Genomic DNA, 18,077 nt, shown 5'->3' on the forward strand with positions numbered 1-18,077 from the left:
ACGATTATATCCGGCCTGCAAAATTATTTTACACACATCTACTATAATGGCCCGGCTAAGGACGGGTCCAATTTGGGGCTCCCTTTTACTTGATGAATGAATGAATGAATGAATGAAAACTTTATTTGAACATTAAATTAAAAAAAGAACAAAAACAATAACTCAACAACAAAATAATGTTACATAATATGTTTGAAAAGGGGTAGTCAGAAGCAAATGCTTATATTCCCTACCACTTCATCTTCCCCACCAAATACACCAGTGCTATAACAACAATTGTCATGATATTAATAATAACAGTTATGATATAAGAATAGTAACAATAACAACAAGTTAACCATAGTTTTAAACGCAGTAGTATTTCCAATCTTACTCATATCCCCGAAGTCTAGAATCAAGTCTCTTCAGCTGGTACAAAGTGCCGCAGCGAGGCTTTTAACTAGGACAAAAAAGTACGATCACATAACACCGATTTTGGCTAACCTGCATTGGCTTCCAGTTAGCCTTAGATGTGATTTCAAGGTTCTCTTAGTATTATACAAAATCATACATGGACTTGCTCCCTCTTATCTTTCAGATCTGATTTCCCCCTATGTCCCGGTCCGAAGCCTACGATCTGAGAGTGATCCCAAGAGCAAAGAAGTGTTCCGCTGGTTCGAGAGCGTTCTCCATCCGGGCACCGGTGCTGTGGAATGCTCTTCCCCCTGAGATCCGATCTGCAACCTCAGTGGAAATGTTTAAATCTAAGCTTAAAACTCACTTCTGCTCCATAGCACATGAATAACCTACTCTTCTCGTCGGCTGAAAAATAGTCTGTGTAATATAGTGTAATCATCTGTGAAGCCCTTTGAGACTCTTCGTGATTTAGGGCTATACAAATAAAAATGACTTGACTTGACTATTTTCTTCATCCCTGTATTTCCCCAGTAATGTTTTTTGTATTTAAATTTGAACACATGAATAGTTGGACATTGTTTGATCTCGTAAATGATTCCAAAGTTTGACTCCACACACAGACACACACATACTTTTCCTGGTGGTTCTCACCTTTGGGATTATGAATTCACTACAGCCCCTTAACTTATAATTTCTCTCTTTCCGAATGAATAATTTTTGGATGTTTTCTGGCACCATGTTTTTGTTGACCTTAAATAACAGTTGTGAAGTGATTTTTTTTATTAAATCATCCAATGTTAATAATTTGGACTGCATGAATAAAATATTAGTATGATCTCGATATCCTACCCTGTGTATAGTTCTAATTGTAGGTTTTTGGAGGATAAAAAGGGGCTGTAGTCAACTTTTGTAATTATTGCCCCAGACTTCTGCACAATATGTTTAGTATGGCAAAACTAGAGAACAATATAATGAATACAATAATAATTTAAAAGAAATTCGGCTCTATTATTATTTGATCATTTCTATACCTACTAGAACTCATTCCATGTTCTGGTATTGAAACGACCACAATTACAGCAAAATAGTATATATGGTCCCTGTTTTAAGTACTTAATTTGTTATATAGTTTTGAAGTATTACTGTTGGGTTTTTTAGTATTTCCGAAGTTGGATTTTTATTGTGTTTTGTAGTGTTACTTTAGTTTTCTTTTTGTACTGTTTTTGTAGTATTTCTGAAGTCATTTTCATGTAGTATTTCCATAGCAGTTTTTTTAGGTTTTTCTGTTGTACTTTTGTTGTATTTCAAAAGTAGATGTTTTGTTGTATATCTGTGGTATTTTCGTGGTATTTTTGTATTATTACAGTAGTTTTATGCTTATAGTATTTTTGTAGTGTTACTGACCTATTGTTTTTTTGTATTTTTGCACTATCTCTGTTGTATTTTGTAGTATTTCCATATAAGAATATTTGTTGTATACAGTATCTGTAGTATTTATGTAGTATTTTTGTAGGACAGTGTTTGTGTAGTTTTATTTTTTGTGGTATTTTTTTGATAGCTCCGTAGGAGAATTTCTTTAGTATCTCTATAGGTGTAATCTGCAGTACTTCTCTTGTAAACCTCTTGTAGTAGTATTTTTGTAGTCATATTTCTCTGGTAGTTTTTTATACTGTGGAATTGTGTATTGGTATTTTTTAGTATTTCAGTAGAAGTATAATTGATGTATTTACAAAGCAGTATTTTAAAAGCATTTTTGTAGAAATGTAGTATTTCCATCGTAGTATTCTGTCACATTTCTTTAGTATTTTTGTAACATCACTGTCGATGTCTTTTTGTAGTATTTTTGGAGTATATAATTCTGTAGTAGTATATTTGTGGTAACTCTTTGCTATTTCTTTATTTTCGGAATGAAGGCAAAATAATATACGAGGTCCTTGTTTTTAACCACTATATTTGACATTTAGTTTTGCAGTTATTGTGTAGTATTTTTGTTGTATTCCCGTAAAAGTATTTTTTAGTATACACACAGAGTGCTCTTGCCTAGTGGTTGAAGGGCCTTACGCAGCCGCTTAGAGAGCTTATGCCTTGGGCTGGCTCTGGCCCTGCTAGATGAAGCGCTAACAACTTTCTGACTACAAGTCCCAAAATGCAACGCTTCAGCTGCCGCCATATGACTTCCTGAAAACGTCCCCGCGTCAATCGATTAGTTTGAGCCCGACGAACGCAGCCACTGTTAAAACTATTAATGAACTACTCCACTAACGTATAACACGTCGGCCATTAAAAGTGAATTTTAAGTGTCAGGAAGCGGAGACCTGGGGACGAGCACATTTATATCCCGCTTATGTCGACATTTATATAATAACTGGGTCGTCTGGGTCGTCAACGCCTCGATAGCGCAGTAGGCAGCGCGTCAGTCTCATAATCTGAAGGTCGTGAGTTCGATCCTCACTCGGGGCAAATGTTTTGTCAGTACAATTTTGATCGTGTATCGTCTATCATTTTGGGCCCTTTTAAGCATACGTGTCAACCTGTGCGTTTTTTGCCGTACAAAGTACGTTTATTATACATTTTAAGACGTGTACGACGTACAAGAAAATCTGTACGGAAAAAACGCTAATTTCTCAATGATGGATACCATCCGGTATACACCGACTATCATGAAACGGCAAATCAATCAAGTCAAACGAGTTCGCCGCGGTAGCCTCTATCTCTGTATCGTTTTTTTTTCGTTGCAAAAGCGAGAGGTTTGATGTAGTGAAAGGAAGTCCGTCTCTTTTTAGAGAACCGTTTTTATTTCGGCTCTCAAACGGCTCACTTGCTTTGATGCATTATATTACGAGTTATGATGTTGTATAAAGAAGTTAAGAAAAAAAGGAAGTATAAAAGGAGAACATTAAAAAAGACAGGTTTGTGGTTATCCCTTTAATCAGTATACTGTATTACCAACAATAATTTAATGCAGAAAATGAATTCATAATTTGAATAAGAAAATCTATTATTCTAGTTAATTATATTTGCATGTATTTTTTTCCTTCTACAGTGAACGTCCAAGCGACTTCATTTTTTAACTTTTTTTTATAGTAAACCTCATTCGTGTCAAGCAACTCAGTATCCACACCAAAATGTTAATTAACAATATGTATGATATCACGAAACACATGTACAATATAACATGTTCAACTACATAAATAAACACGTTTGAAAAAAAAATATGGTGTACAATTATTTTGTATTTTGTAAGGGAAAATACGAGGAGCCCTGGAGGTTGACAGGTATGCGTTTAGAGTCCTTTTAAGTTTTTTAAAAATGAATAATTCTTTCAAAAACGAATACAGCATTGAAATGAAAACTATTCAACGACCCCCCCCACTAACCACTCCCAAAGCTAGCTCTGCTTATTAGGCGGCATGGAGAGGCTAAAATTAACATTTTTCTTTTGCAAATGTCTCTAGTGTTTTAAGAAAAGCACCTTTGTGTGGTAGTTTATGTATGTTTGAATATTTGATCAAACAATGTTGTCTTCTTTGAAATAATGACGCTTGGTTCTTGTGATTAAGGGCAAACGACTCGACTTGTGTATCAACAGCAAAAGTGGAGAGGGTATTATACTCCTTTTCTTATCGTCTTATCAGGAAAAGTAAAGTCAAGTGCTAATTATTCATAACACTCAATCATTTCTGCCCATCGACCCTGAAGGAAAATCAAGTTGCAAGTGTTTGTCTCTAGCTTGCCTGTAACAGAAAAACAGCCTCCACCAAAAATCAGAAGGCCAATTCAAATTGTCTATGCTCCCGTGTATAATCATCCAGCTCCTCCAAACACCGCAAGTGCTCCTATTATTCGTTTTAACAGCTGCTGTGATCAAACTTTTTTCGTATCATGTTTTTCCTGAAATGAAATGATTTGCATTTATATAGCGCTTTTCAAGTCAATGACTTCCCAAAGCGCTTTACAATGTGCTCCACATTTCCCAATAGAAGCCTTGCAGCCATGTAAGGCGCTAACCTGCTTATTAGGGGGATTAGGGGTTCAGTGTCTTACCCAAGGACACTTCGACATGTAACACGGACGAACCGGGATTCGAACTGGGATCCCTTGATCCCAAGACGAGCGCTCTACCTCTTGAGCTACTGCCGCCGGGTCTGGTCAGAAAAAAATCATCAGTTTCAGATTTTTGATTGTGAACAACAGGCTTTAACAGGCCAAATATGAGCAAATGCTTGACCATTCAATCCATTAAAGAAATAAAGTCATGTTAAGTCAAGTCATGGATATTTGTAAAGCCCTTAATCACAAAAAGTCTCAAAAATCTGCACAGATCAAAGACTATTGCAAACTATTATTACAGACTATTAACCTACATGAGGGCAAATGATACACATAATATCAACATAAAGTATAAGTTATTCATATGTTATAGAGTACAAGTGTGTTTTTTTTGAATTATATACATATATTTATCCTACAGTTGACATTAATATGTTATAAGTGTTCTCAGCCCTTTTTGTATAGTTTTCAGCCGTAAGCTGTTCCTCAAGGCCATGAGTTGTTTTTTGTTTCTGTCTCTTTCACATTCCAGTGGGTGCACCGACCTGTGCATGCCATAACTCAAGTTTGTTTTTCTCCAAGAACCTTAATATTAGAAGGGAGGTTCGGGGACTTGTTCAGAGCGAGGATATTTGTAACAGCCTGGTCTCCGCCGCTCTCATGATAATGATTAATAAAATAACCAATTCTCAATGACCGATTCTCTATGTCTACTTTTATTTCAGAGCGTGTTATTAAAAATGTTGGGGACTTAAAACCTAACAGTTTTAAGCTTAGATTTAAACATTTCCACTGAGGTTGCAGATCGGATCTCAGAGGGCAGAGCATTCCACAGCACCGGGGCCCGAATGGCGAACGCTCTAAAACCTGCGGATTTCTTCTTGGCTCTTGGGATCACGAGTAGACCAGCGTTTTCAGAGCGAAGGCTCCGGACCGGAACATAGGGGGGAATTAAATCTGAAAGATATGAGGGAGCAAGTCCATGCATGATTTTGTATAATACCAACAGAACATTAAAATCACAGGGAGACAGTGCAGGTTAGCTAAAATTGGGGTAATGTGATCAAACTTTCTTGTCTTAGTTAAAAGCCTCGCTGCAGCATTTTGTACCAGCTGAAGGCTCTTGATTTTGGACTTCGGGAGACCGGAGAGTAGTGCATTACAGTAATCGAGACGGGATGTAACAAACGAGAGAATTATAATCTCCGCATCCGACTGAGACAGCATAGGACGAATTTTAGCAATGTTGCGAAGATGGAAGAACGCTGTTCTAGTAATATTCTTCACGTGTGTTTGAAAGGACAGATCGGGATCAAATATGACACCTAGATTTTTAACTGAGTCACTCTGTGTGATGTGACATTTGTCAATGTTCACAGCAGTTTTTGAGAGTAAGTCACGGCATTTAGATGGACCAATAACTAACATTTCGGTCTTTTCAGAGTTAAGACGCAAGAAATTGAGTGACATCCACTCTTTTATCTCAGTGAGGCAGGCCTCCAAATTTCCACAATTTCGTGTGGCAGATTCCTCCATTGGAAGATATAATTGAGTGTCATCTGCGTAGCCATGGATACTGATATTATACTTGCGAATAATATCACTGAATGGAAGCATGTAAATGCTGAAAAGAAGGGGGCCAAGTCCTGAACCCTGCGGAACACCACAGGTAACACAAAAAGGCTCAGATGTCATTTCACCATATTTAACACAGTGCGTCCTATCTGAGAGGTAGGATTTGAAACATAAGAGGACGGTTCCTGAGAGACCAATTTCATGTCCAGCATGGTCGCCGTGGCGGCCGGCTAGCCCCGCCCCCTTGGCACCGGCTGTAGCAGATTTTCTAATTTGCGTGTGTGCTTCTTAAGGGCGGGTTTTGGGGATTGCCGGTTGCGGGTTCATTGCATTACTTTGCATTATTCTGTTCTGTTTGACTAGAGGAAACCTGTACTTGCACGCTCTGAGTAAAACCCCGTTTTGTGAGTATTCCTAGTCTGAGTTCCTGTTTGCCTGTAAGCCTGTTTTTTGTTTTTGTCCCTGAGTGTTGGACGACTTTTATTTCCTTGATAAAGTAACTGATCGTTAACGCGAATGAGTTCACCCTTCCTGCCTCCTGCCTCCGATCTGGTCCGGTCCCGTGGCGACCAATCCAGTTTTCCAACCATTCTGGTAAGATATTTAGGGTTGGGAAGGGTTACTTTAACTTGATTACTTTCAATTACTTTTGGATTACTCCAATACCAAATATGCTAATAAAAGACAAAAGAAACTAAATATGAATAAAATTATGACTCACAACACGTGGTAAGCTTTCTCCCCTGGCTTTGATCTCTTTGATCTCCGGCAAAACTAACATAAAATGCGACAGAAACAAAATAAAAATAAATCCAAAAAGCCTGCACAAAATTGAGTAATGTTATTCATATTTAGTTTCTTTTGTCTTTTATTAGCATATTTGGTATTGGAGTAATCCAAAAGTAATTGAAAGTAATCCAACTCTATGTTGGCAGAATTAAACAAATAAAAACAAGCATTAAGGTCAATAAAATTTATTAGCATTGTCCGGTGGCCGATGGGCCACCACACTTGCCCCCATGTGTCTAGTTAACTTTAGTCACACAGGAAACAGATAAATACACCGGAAATGCAACTTCAAAATAAAAGAGTACAAAACTGATAAACGTACAAGAGATGCAATTAGACTGATTATAGAAACGTTACTTCATGTGTGTGTGTGTGTGTGTGTGTGTGTGTGTGTGAAAGATTGTTTTTATATTTAGGAATATAAAACAAGTTATATTCACACAGTGAATTCTGAGAAATGTTACAACCAAAACGACCAACCTATCAGTACTCCATTGAAAACGGCCGGATTAGTGACGTTGGAGTCACTGGGAAGCCCTCTTCTGAAGTCCTTTAGCTCTCTCCTATTGGCCATCTTTTCCCCGCACAATGGCATGCCGACTCCTCCCATGGGCGCACCAACGAAGCCCCCTGGGCTCCACCATCTCAGAGAAGAGCGCCGCGATGTCTGGAACCCTCAAAACAACACCGAGCGTTTCTACGTCATCAGGGCCTTGTTCTCAAAACAACGCCTGCCGTCCTCCGTCAGAGTCCTGTTAGCAAAAGTCAAAATATTCTGCATTTGGAACAGCGTGACCTGTCATTGAACTAAAGCCAAGTCAGTGAATATCTTACATTAAAATCAATAAATGTAACTTGTATTCAATCCTATAAAATCCTTTATAGTCAAATGTATAAAATCCTTCACACTGCAGTTTTCCCCAATACCCAAACAACACCATCTCCATTATGATGAAAATGTTCAGATCCAATTTTTCAGGTAGGACTGTTTTGGCCTGCACCCCAGTCAATGATTCAATCCAATGATATGATGCCAAGATTTATTGTCAGAAGCCCAGAGATTGTATCTTGAGTGGCAGATAGTTTGGAATAGGGAGTGGCAGCCAAGCTATTAAAAGAGACATTGCTTCATAATGAACAAGATTTATCGTTCGGAGTGTATGTTTGCGTCTTCATGCAGGCGAGTGAGGACTACAGACATTTAGAGAGTCTCTGCGGGGCTATGAATGAATAAAAACCTTATTTTGAACATTAAAATAAAAACAGGACAAAAACAATGAGTCAACAACAAAATAATGTTACATAACATGTCTGAAGCAGATGCTTATTTTCGCTACCCCTTTATCTTCCCTATTCAATACATTTTACAAATTCTCTTCTCCTCTTGTGTCTAATCTCATCTCATTAGCTACATCGCTTATCCTCAGTAGGGTCGCGGGGGTGCTGGAGCCCATCCCAGCAATCATGGGCAGGGGACACCCTGAACTGGTTGCCGGCCAATCGCAGGGCACACGGGGACAGACAACTCCTCTTGTGTCTAATATAACAAAATCTCATTACATAGGTCAGATATCAATAATTATAATAATGACAATAATCACATATTTTATACGCTAATCTTCCTAATACCCATCCCTCAACGTCATCATGCCACTAGTTATGACTAGTTATCACTGCGGCACCAATGATAATAATAGCAATAAAAATAAACTTATTTAGAATAATAGTTCTGATATAATAATAGCAACAATAACAACAAAGTTAACCATAGTTTTAAACGCAGTATTTCCAATCTCACTCATATCCCATTTTCTTCATCCCTGTATTTCCCCAGTAATGTTTTTTTGTATTTAAATTTGAACACGTGAAGAGTTGGACATTGTTTGATCTCATCTTGTAAATGATTCCAAAGTTTGACTCCACACACAGACACACACATACTTTTCCTGGTGGTTCTCACCTTTGCGATTATAAATTGACTAAAGCCCCTTAAGTTATGATATCCCTCTTTCCAAATGAATAATGTTTGGATGTTTTCTGGCACCATGTTTTTGTTGATGTCGTGTCCAAGATGTTCGCCGTGGCGACCGGCTGGCCCCGCCCCCTGGGCACGGCTGCAGTAGGTCAGCTAATTTGCGTGTGTGCTACTTGAGGGTGGGTTGTGGGTTTTGCGGGTGCTGGCTCATTGCATTTTCTGTCTGCATTTCCCGTTCTGTTTTGCTCTGTCCTGTTTCGTTTGAGTCAGAAGAAACCTGTGTTTGCACGTTTTTTTTTTGTTAAAGCCTGTTTGTTCTGTCTTGTCCCTGAGTTTTGGACGACTTTTATTTCGGTAAATAAAAGTTTTGATCGTCAACGCAATTGAGTTCTCCCTTCCTGCCTCCCGCCTCCGTTCTGGTCCGGTCTCCTCGTGACAGTTGACCTTAAATAACAGTTGTGAAGTGAAAAATCTTATGAAATCATTAAATTTTAATAATTTGGACTGCATGAATAAAATATCACTATGATCCCGATATCCTACCCTGTGTATGGTTCTTATTGCACGTTTTTGAAGGATAAAAAGGGGCTGGAGTCAACTTTTGTAATTATTGCCCCAGACTTCTGCACAATATGTTAAATATTGCAGAACTAGAGAACAAAATAATAAATACAATGCATTATAGTTTAAAAAGAATTTGGCTTTATTAATTATTGAAATGCTTTCAGATACTTTAGTTTGTATGTGTCTGATGTGTGTTTTCCAGCTTCATTTATTGTCTATTATGACCCCTAAAAACATAATTTCTGATACAGCGTCTATTGCAGCACCATCCATTTTTAGTCCTAAATCTTGATTTGCCTTGCGATTACCAAAGAAGATTACTTTGATTTTATTTAAATTCAAAGATTATTTATATCCATCCATACTTTTAGGTTAATTAACTCACGATTAATGAAGGCTACCAAATCAATATAGTTATCATTTGAAAAGAAAATGTTAATGTCGTCTGCAAATATTACAAATTTTAATCGTTTTGAAACATTAAAAATATAATTTTATGTATATCAAATAACTTTGGACCCAGGATAGAACCCTGTGGTACTCCACAACTGTCACGATTACCGAGTGGCGCCAATACCCTGGACAGCTGATCGGCTGATGCTCTCTTTTTAAACCCCCGGCTTCCAAGAGGAAGCCGTCAGATCGTTATGCTGGGGTTTATAGTTGTTCCTTGCGCGCATGTTGGTTTAAGATCAGGTAATTGTGTAATTGTAATCCTCTGCAGTCCTTTGAAACATTTTTGTGATTAAGGGCAATATAAATAAATGTGACTTGACTTGACTTATGCGAACTGTTGCCACCAGCTCAGTAAGCCTTTACGTCCGACTCTGTTCCTGCCCTGCTTTTCTCTGCCTGATCTTCGTTGTCAACTTGTTTCTGGACCTGACTTCGCCCCGTTCCACCTGTTCCCGACCTTGTTTCTGAACTCGATACCGCCCTTGCTCTCCCGTCCCGGCTAACGACTAGTATTGCTGCAAATCTATGATCATCCTCGCTCGACACGGAAGTGCCACTTCCGCATCTCCTGCTCCTCTTGTCCGTCAGCCATCGGATCGTGGAAGCAAGCCCTGCTCTCCCTCTTCATTAATAAAAACTGAGAAAACGAGCGCTATTGGGTCCTGTCTCCGTTCCTGGTTTGTGATGTCCATATGCGGGACTTCAATCAACATGGCTTTCCCCATGTGTAGATACCAATAAATGGTAAATGGTCCGCATTTATATAGCGCTTTTCAAGTCAATGAAAACCTCCCAAAGTGCTTTACAATGTGCTTCACACTTACCCATTCACAAACACACTCACACACCAATAGGGAGTCCGCCATGCAAAGCGCATATCTGCTTATTGGGGGCATTAGGGATTCAGCGTCTTGCCCAAGGACACTTTGACATGTAACATGGAGCAGCCGGGAATCGAACCTGCGACCTCTTGATCCCAAGACGAGCGCTTTAAAGGAAATGACTGCGGTATCAAAAGAAAGATATTTGGAATTCTTCATTTCATGGAAGTCTTAAGTCTGGGACTGCAGGTCTGAGCAGGTTTTGGACTCTGATTGTATTTTTCTTCATGCTTTGTTGCTTCACAGGCATGCACTCACAGACCGAGAGGCCGTTCTGACGTCTAGATATACAGGATCTCTCTCTCTCTCTCTCTCTTTCTCTCTCTCTCTCTCTCTCTCTCTCTCTCACTCTCTCTCTCTCTCTCTCTCTTTCTTTCACTCTCTCTGACAAGAAAAAAAATCAGCGGTGGGTACAAATATGTCCATTTGATGTTGATACTTTGATGGCGCCACTCGCAAACAACTGGAGCTATTTTGCTTTCTCTCTTTTTCTTTTTCTCCATCTATCTTTTCAATTTCTCTTTTCACTTTTTCTTTCTCTCCTTCTTTTTTTTTTCTGTCTCTCTTTCTTTTTCTCTGTCTTCTTCCGTCACTCTCGTTTTCTTTCTTACTCTCTATCACTCCCTCCTGTTCTCTTCTTTTTTCTCTTTCACTCTCTCTTTTCTCATTTACTCTGTTTTTCTCTCTCTCTCTTCCTTTTTTCTTTTTCTCCATCTATCTTTTCAATTTCTCTTTTCACTTTTTCTTTCTAACCTTCTTTCTCTTTTTTTCTGTCTCTCTTTCTTTCTCTCTTTCTTTTTCTCTGTCTTTTTCCGTCACTCTCGTTTTCTTTCTTTCTCTCTATCACTCCCTCCTGTTCTCTTCTTTTTCTCTTTCACTCTCTCTTTTCTCATTTACTCTGTTTTTCTCCCTCTCTCTTCCTTTTTTCTTTTTCTCTTTCTCTCTCTTTCTGTCTTTGTCTTTCTGTCTTTGTCTTTCCCCTATTCTTTACTTCTCTTTTTCTTTCACTCTCTCTCTTTTTATCTCTCTCTTTCACTCTCTTGTTCTCTTTTTCTTTCTCTGTTCTCTCTTTCAGTCTGATTTTCTCTCTGTCTTTCATCTTTTCTCTCTCTTTCTTTCTCTCTTTCTTCTTTTGTCACTCTCTTGATTTCTCTCTTTCTCTCTCCCTTTCTCCTTTTCTCTTATTTTTCTCTTTCACTCTCTCTCTTTAATCAGTCTTTTTCACTCTCTTTATCTCTATTTCTCTTTCTCCCTTGTTCCCTCTCTTTTTCTTTCTTTGTTCTCTCTTTTGGTCTGATTTTCCCTCTGTCTTTCATCTTTTTTCTCTGTGTCGTTCTTTCTCTCTTTATTCTTTTGTCACTCTCTTGATTTCTCTCTTTCTCTCTCCCTTTCTCTTGTTCTTTCTCTTTGACTCTCTCTCTTTTTTAATCTGTCTTTTTCCCTCTCTTTGACTCTATTTCTCTTTCTCCCTTGTTCCCTCTCTTTTTCTTTCTTTGTTCTCTCTTTTGGTCTGATTTTCTCTCTGTCTTTCATCCTTTTTCTGTGTCTTTCCTTCTCTCTTTTTTCTTTTGTCACTCTCTTGATTTCTCTCTTTCTCTCCCCCTTTCTCCCTTTCTCTTGTTTTTTTTCTTTGACTCTGTCTCTTTTAATCGGTCTTTTTCACTCTCTTTGACTCTATTTCTCTTTCTTCCTTGTTCCCTCTCTTTTTCTTTCTTTGTTCTCTCTTTTGGTCTGATTTTCTCTCTGTCTTTCATCTTTTTTCCCTGTGTCTTTCTTTCTCTCTTTCTTCTTTTGTCACGCTCTTGATTTCTCTCTTTCTCTCTCTCCCTTTCTCCTTTTCTCTTGTTTTTTCTCATTGACTCTGTCTCTTTTAATCTGTCTTTTTCACTCTCTTTGACTCTATTCCTCTCTCTCGCTTATTGCCATTCTTTTTCTTTCTTTGTTCTCTCTTTCGGTCTAATTTTGTCTCTGTATTTCATCTTTTCTCTCTCTTAATCTTTCTTTCTCTCTTTCTTCTTTTGTCACTCTCTTGATTTCTCTCTTTCTCTCTCCCTTTCTCTTTTTCTCTTATTTTTCTCTTTCACTCTCTCTCTTTAATCAGTCTTTTTCACTCTCTTTATCTCTATTTCTCTTTCTCCCTTGTTCCCTCTCTTTTTCTTTCTTTGTTCTCTCTTTTGGTCTGATTTTCCCTCTGTCTTTCATCTTTTTTCTCTGTGTCGTTCTTTCTCTCTTTCTTCTTTTGTCACCCTCTTGATTTCTCTCTTTCTCTCTCTCCCTTTCTCCTTTTCTCTTGTTTTTTTCTCATTGACTCTGTCTCTTTTAATCTGTCTTTTCACTCTCTTTGACTCTATTCCTCTCTCTCGCTTATTGCCATTCTTTTTCTTTCTTTGTTCTCTCTTTCGGTCTAATTTTGTCTCTGTATTTCATCTTTTCTCTCTCTCTCTCTTTCTTTCTCTCTTTCTTCTTTTGTCACTCTCTTGATTTCTCTCTTTCTCTCTCCCTTTCTCCTTTTCTCTTATTTTTCTCTTTCACTCTCTCTCTTTAATCAGTCTTTTTCACTCTCTTTATCTCTATTTCTCTTTCTCCCTTGTTCCCTCTCTTTTTCTTTCTTTGTTCTCTCTTTTGGTCTGATTTTCTCTCTGTCTCTTTCTCTCTCCCTTTCTCATTTTCTCTTATTTTTTCTCTTTCACTCTCTGTCTTTAATCGGTCTTTTTCACTCTCTTTAACTCTATTTCTCTCTCTCCCTTGTTCCATCTCTTTTTCTTTCTTTGCTCTCTCTTTTGGTCTGATTTTCTCTCTGTCTTCATCTTTTTTCTCTGTGTTGTTCTTTCTCTCTTTCTTCTTTTGTCACTCTCTTGATTTCTCTCTTTCTCTCTCCCTTTCTCCTTTTCTCTTTTTTTTTCTCTTTCACTCTCTTTCATTTAATCTGTCTTTTCACGCTCTTTGACTCTATTCGTCTCTCTCCCTTGTTCCCTCCCTTTTTCTTTCTTTGTTCTCTCTTTTGGTCTGATTTTCTCTCTGTCTTTCATCTTTTTTTCTGTCTCTTTCCTTCTCTCTTTCTTCTTTTGTCACTCTCTTGATTTCTCTCTTTCTCCCTCCCTTTCTCTTGTGTTTTCTCTTTGACTCTCTCTCTCTTTTAATCTGTCTTTTCACCCTCTTTGACTCTATTTCCCTCTCTCCCTTATTCCCTCTCTTTTTCTTTCTTTGTTCTCTCTTTCCTTCTGATTTTCTTCTGTTTTTTTTGTGCCATGTAGCCCCCAAGCTAAAATGAAACCCTTGGTTCATACAATAACAGAAAAATTGCCCACCCAAGTATCAGTTGGAATGCTTCCAACAGCGAGGTTTTTGATTTCAAAATAATGTCTCGGATCTAATAACTGTTGATAAGGAACACAGCCAACCTACCTGGTGGTTGACGCATCGAATGACTGTTTTTGTTTTCCCACGTCAAAAGATGGCAGCATTGTGAATGGCCTATTAAATCGAGTAAATAACGTTGAATAAAAGCATCCTTTGTGGAATGAAATGGAAGCAAAGCAAATGCAACACTGGCATTCCTATGACTATGCACACAAAAATACTTGGCAGAAGATGCGGTGAGGCACTGAGATACCTTGTTAGGAAAAAACACAAACAATCATCTCCCATAAATTAAAGAGACAGCTTAATACCCACTGTCAATCCACAGAGGAATGGAAAAGAAATAAGAGGGAACCAGCCAGGTTTGGAACTGGGCAGAGGTGTGTAAAATCATCCAGACCTGACTCTCATTAAAGGCCAAGTATAAAATGACTGGGGGCGGCAGTGGCTCAGGAGGTAGAGCGCCCGTCTGGGGATCAAGAGATCGCAGTTCGAATCCCGGCTCCTCCGTGTTACATGTCGAAGTGTCCTTGGGTAAGACACTGAACCCCTAATACCCCCAATAAGCAGGCTAGCGAGGGGGCGGCAGTGGCTCAGGAGGTAGAGTACTCATCTGGGGATCAAGAGATCGCAGTTCGAATCCCGGCTCCTCCGTGTTACATGTCGAAGTGTCCTTGGGTAAGACACTGAACCCCTAATACCCCCAATAAGCAGGCTAGCGAGGGGGCGGCAGTGGCTCAGGAGGTAGAGTACTCATCTGGGGATCAAGAGATCGCAGTTCGAATCCCGGCTCCTCCGTGTTACATGTCGAAGTGTCCTTGGGTAAGACACTGAACCCCTAATACCCCCAATAAGCAGGCTAGCGAGGGGGCGGCAGTGGCTCAGGAGGTAGAGTACTCATCTGGGGATCAAGAGATCGCAGTTCGAATCCCGGCTCCTCCGTGTTACATGTCGAAGTGTCCTTGGGTAAGACACTGAACCCCTAATACCCCCAATATGCAGGTTAGCGCCTTACATGGCTGCACGGCCGCTATTGGGAAATGTGGAGCACATTGTAAAGCGCTTTGGGAAGTCTTGACTTGAAAGCGCTATATTTCATTTCATTTCATTTCATGACTGCACGGTGTTAGGAGTTAAATATTAAAATGTATCGTTCACCAAATTGTTCGAATTAGTTATCTGACTCCATTAACCAAACACAACCCGCATTCTCCTAACAATGCATGCTCATTTCTTGATGGAAAAGATGGACAAAAGACTGGTATTTCCACACGGGGGCAGATTTGATTTCTTGAACAATTTAACTAAGAGAACTCCATCAGATATGGCCGAATTAGCCGAATTAGTGTCGCTGGAGCCTCTTCTCTCGATCTCCTGCTTTCTCTCCTCGGCCCACGTTTTTCGCAAGCTGATGTGCCGGCTCCTCCCATGGGCGTGCCAGGGAAGCCCCCACGTGGGGTCCACCACCTCGCCGCGATGTCTGGAAACGCTCAAAACAGCAGAGCGTTTATTAAAACAATGCCTGCCGTCTTCCGTCATCAGGGCCCCTCCGCTTCTAGATGCGCTGATTATCTTATTAGCCTCACGTCCCGTTCCCGCCATTCCTGTAAACAACATTCTCCACTAGGTTGCACTGACCTCGCACCACAGCTCCGCCAGTGAATATCTTTTGCATTAAATGTAATTCGTATTCGATTGTACAAAATCCTTTACGGTCAAATGTATAAAATCCTTCAACGGGCAGCTTCCTTCATCGGGTCATTTCATTTTGACTGTCATAGCTACATTACATTTGTTTTTTGTTTCTTTCATGTTTTTGGTTTAGACATTTTGTCATAGATGTTTTTGTTTGTTACTTTGTTCTTTGTGTTTCCATTTCAGTCTCTCTTTTAGGTCGGGCTATTGCCAGGTTTGATTTTGTTTGGACATTTCGTAGTTTTGAGACACTGTGTTCCTTTGTTAATTTGTTCCTGGTTTTTATTTTAATACTTTTTTTCCCTCAGTTTGTGCTTCCCTTCACATGGGTCTACCCTATAAACCTAACAAATTGTCACGAACCAGGACAGGAAACAGGAATGAGAACCCAATCGCGTAACGTTACTCACAGTTTATTGGGAGAAGAGGAATGCGCGCACACTTGATCCGGGGATTGATGGAAGTAGAGTGAAATTAGAACGAAGGAGTGGTCAAAATCAAACAGATCGGGCTGAAAATAAAATAGGGTCAAAACATAGGCAAAAACGGAAATTCACAGGACTTGAGAAATCACACAGGAGTCTTGCAAACGCTCTCACAACTAACAGCTCAAAGGACCGCGTTGAAGTACTCCCAAGGAGCAATCTGTCAACGCGTTTCAGCCGGTGTCCGTGGGCGGGGCCAATTGGGCGCTGTGGCAACCGTGACAGAACCTGGCGCCACAAGGCGGGGACCAATTGGGCGCCATGGCAACCTTGACACAAATAGGTCACAGCTCGGCTTTAAAAGTCAAGTGGCTGTCAAAATGGCGTATGCACAGAGAGATAATTCAAATTCGTAAATTCAATGATTTGTGTGTTCAAAATTTTTTTTGTTTGGGTGTGAATCAAAAAATGGGATGTTTTACAAATCACGCACACAAAAAACAGCTTTTTTATGTGTTGAAACGCTCCGAGTGTCACGATCCTGTCAGTTGCCCTCTACTGTAAACAAAATTCTGTCGTAGTTATTGATATTGATAAGTGTTTTCTGCTCGGGTGCTTCTTTCCGTCCGTCATGGCTCTCATTCTACCAGGGAATGCAACATGGCGTCCCGTGCAAAGAGCCAATAGAAAACATCTTCTGGCTATCATTTTAGTCACATGAGTCACTCTGATGTACCGATATTTTTGGAGGGAAAACATTCAGGGAGAAGAAGAGTAAGTACCACTTTTTAAACAACTTTTTCGGTGTTTTGTTATTGTTTACTGATGAAAAAGCATAACACGTCCGCGCTGTCACTCTTTTTCTCCCTCTCTCCATCCTTCTCTCTGTTTCTCTCTCTCTCTTTCTCACACTCTCTAGCTCGCCATGACGCTCTCTCCCTCCCTCTCTTCTTCCTTCTCTTTCTCTTGCTCTCTCATTCTTTAGTTCACCAAGTCTTTCTCTTCCCTCCTCTCTTCTTCATTCTGTCTCTCTCTCTCTCTCTCTCTCTCTCTTTTTACCTCACTCCCCCTCCCTTTCTCTTTCACTCTGTCACTCTAGCTCAACATCTCTCCCTGTCTCTCAATCTCTAGCTCGTCATGCCTTTCTCTCAGTCTTTCTTTCTCTCTCTCTCTCTCTCTCTCTCTCTCTCGTTCTCTAGCTCGCCATGTTGCTCTCTTCCTCCCTCTCATCTACTCTTTCTTTCTCTCTCTCTTCCCCTCCCTCTCTTCTACCTTCTCTCTCTTTCTTTCTCTCACTCCACCTCCCTCTCTTTTTGTGTCCCTCTCTTTTTTTTTCTCTCTTTCTCTCTATCTTTCTCTCTCTATCATTCTCTCTAGCTCTCTCTCTCTCTCTAAATCTCTTCTTTCTTTCTCTCCCTCACTCCTCCTTCTTCTCCCTCTCCCTCTGCCTCCCACTATATCTCTTTCTCTCTCTCTCTCTTTCAAGCTCACCATCTCCCTCTCTATCTCTCACTCTCTCTCTCTTTCATTCTCTAGCTAGCCATATTGCTTTGTCCCTCTCTCTTTTTCCTTCTCTCTCTCTCTCTTTCTCTCTCTTTTTTCCTTCACTCCCCTTCCCTTTCTCTTTCACTCTGTATCTCTAGCTCAGCATCTCTCTCTCTCTCTCTCTCAATCACTAGCTCGCCATGCCTCTCTCTCAGTCTTTCTTTCTCTCTTTCTCACTCATTCTCTAGCTCGCCATCTCTCTCGCCTGCCCTCTTAATAACCCCCCTTCTCTCTCACTCCCGGTCCCTCTGTCTCATTCTCTCTCTCTCTCTCTCCCTCCCTCACCCCCCTCCTTCTCTTCCTCACTCTGCTTACCCCCTCTCTCTCTCTTTCTCCCTCCACTTTTCTCTCTCTTTCTCCTGATGC

The 18,077-nt window shown here is 39.9% G+C and overlaps 1 non-coding gene across 1 annotated transcript; it reads left to right on the forward strand.

Annotated features, from left to right (window-relative positions):
- Nucleotides 1-2,783: 2,783 nt before the first annotated feature.
- Nucleotides 2,784-2,856, forward strand: trnam-cau (transfer RNA methionine (anticodon CAU)). Its single transcript has one exon. It is a non-coding gene; the product is annotated as a tRNA-Met (tRNA).
- The last annotated feature ends 15,221 nt before the right edge of the window (nt 2,857-18,077 follow it).

Source organism: Urocampus carinirostris, chromosome 12 (assembly GCF_059441175.1).
Source record: "Urocampus carinirostris isolate Australia breed hairy pipefish chromosome 12, RoL_Ucar_1.0, whole genome shotgun sequence".
NCBI lineage: Eukaryota > Metazoa > Chordata > Actinopteri > Syngnathiformes > Syngnathidae > Urocampus > Urocampus carinirostris.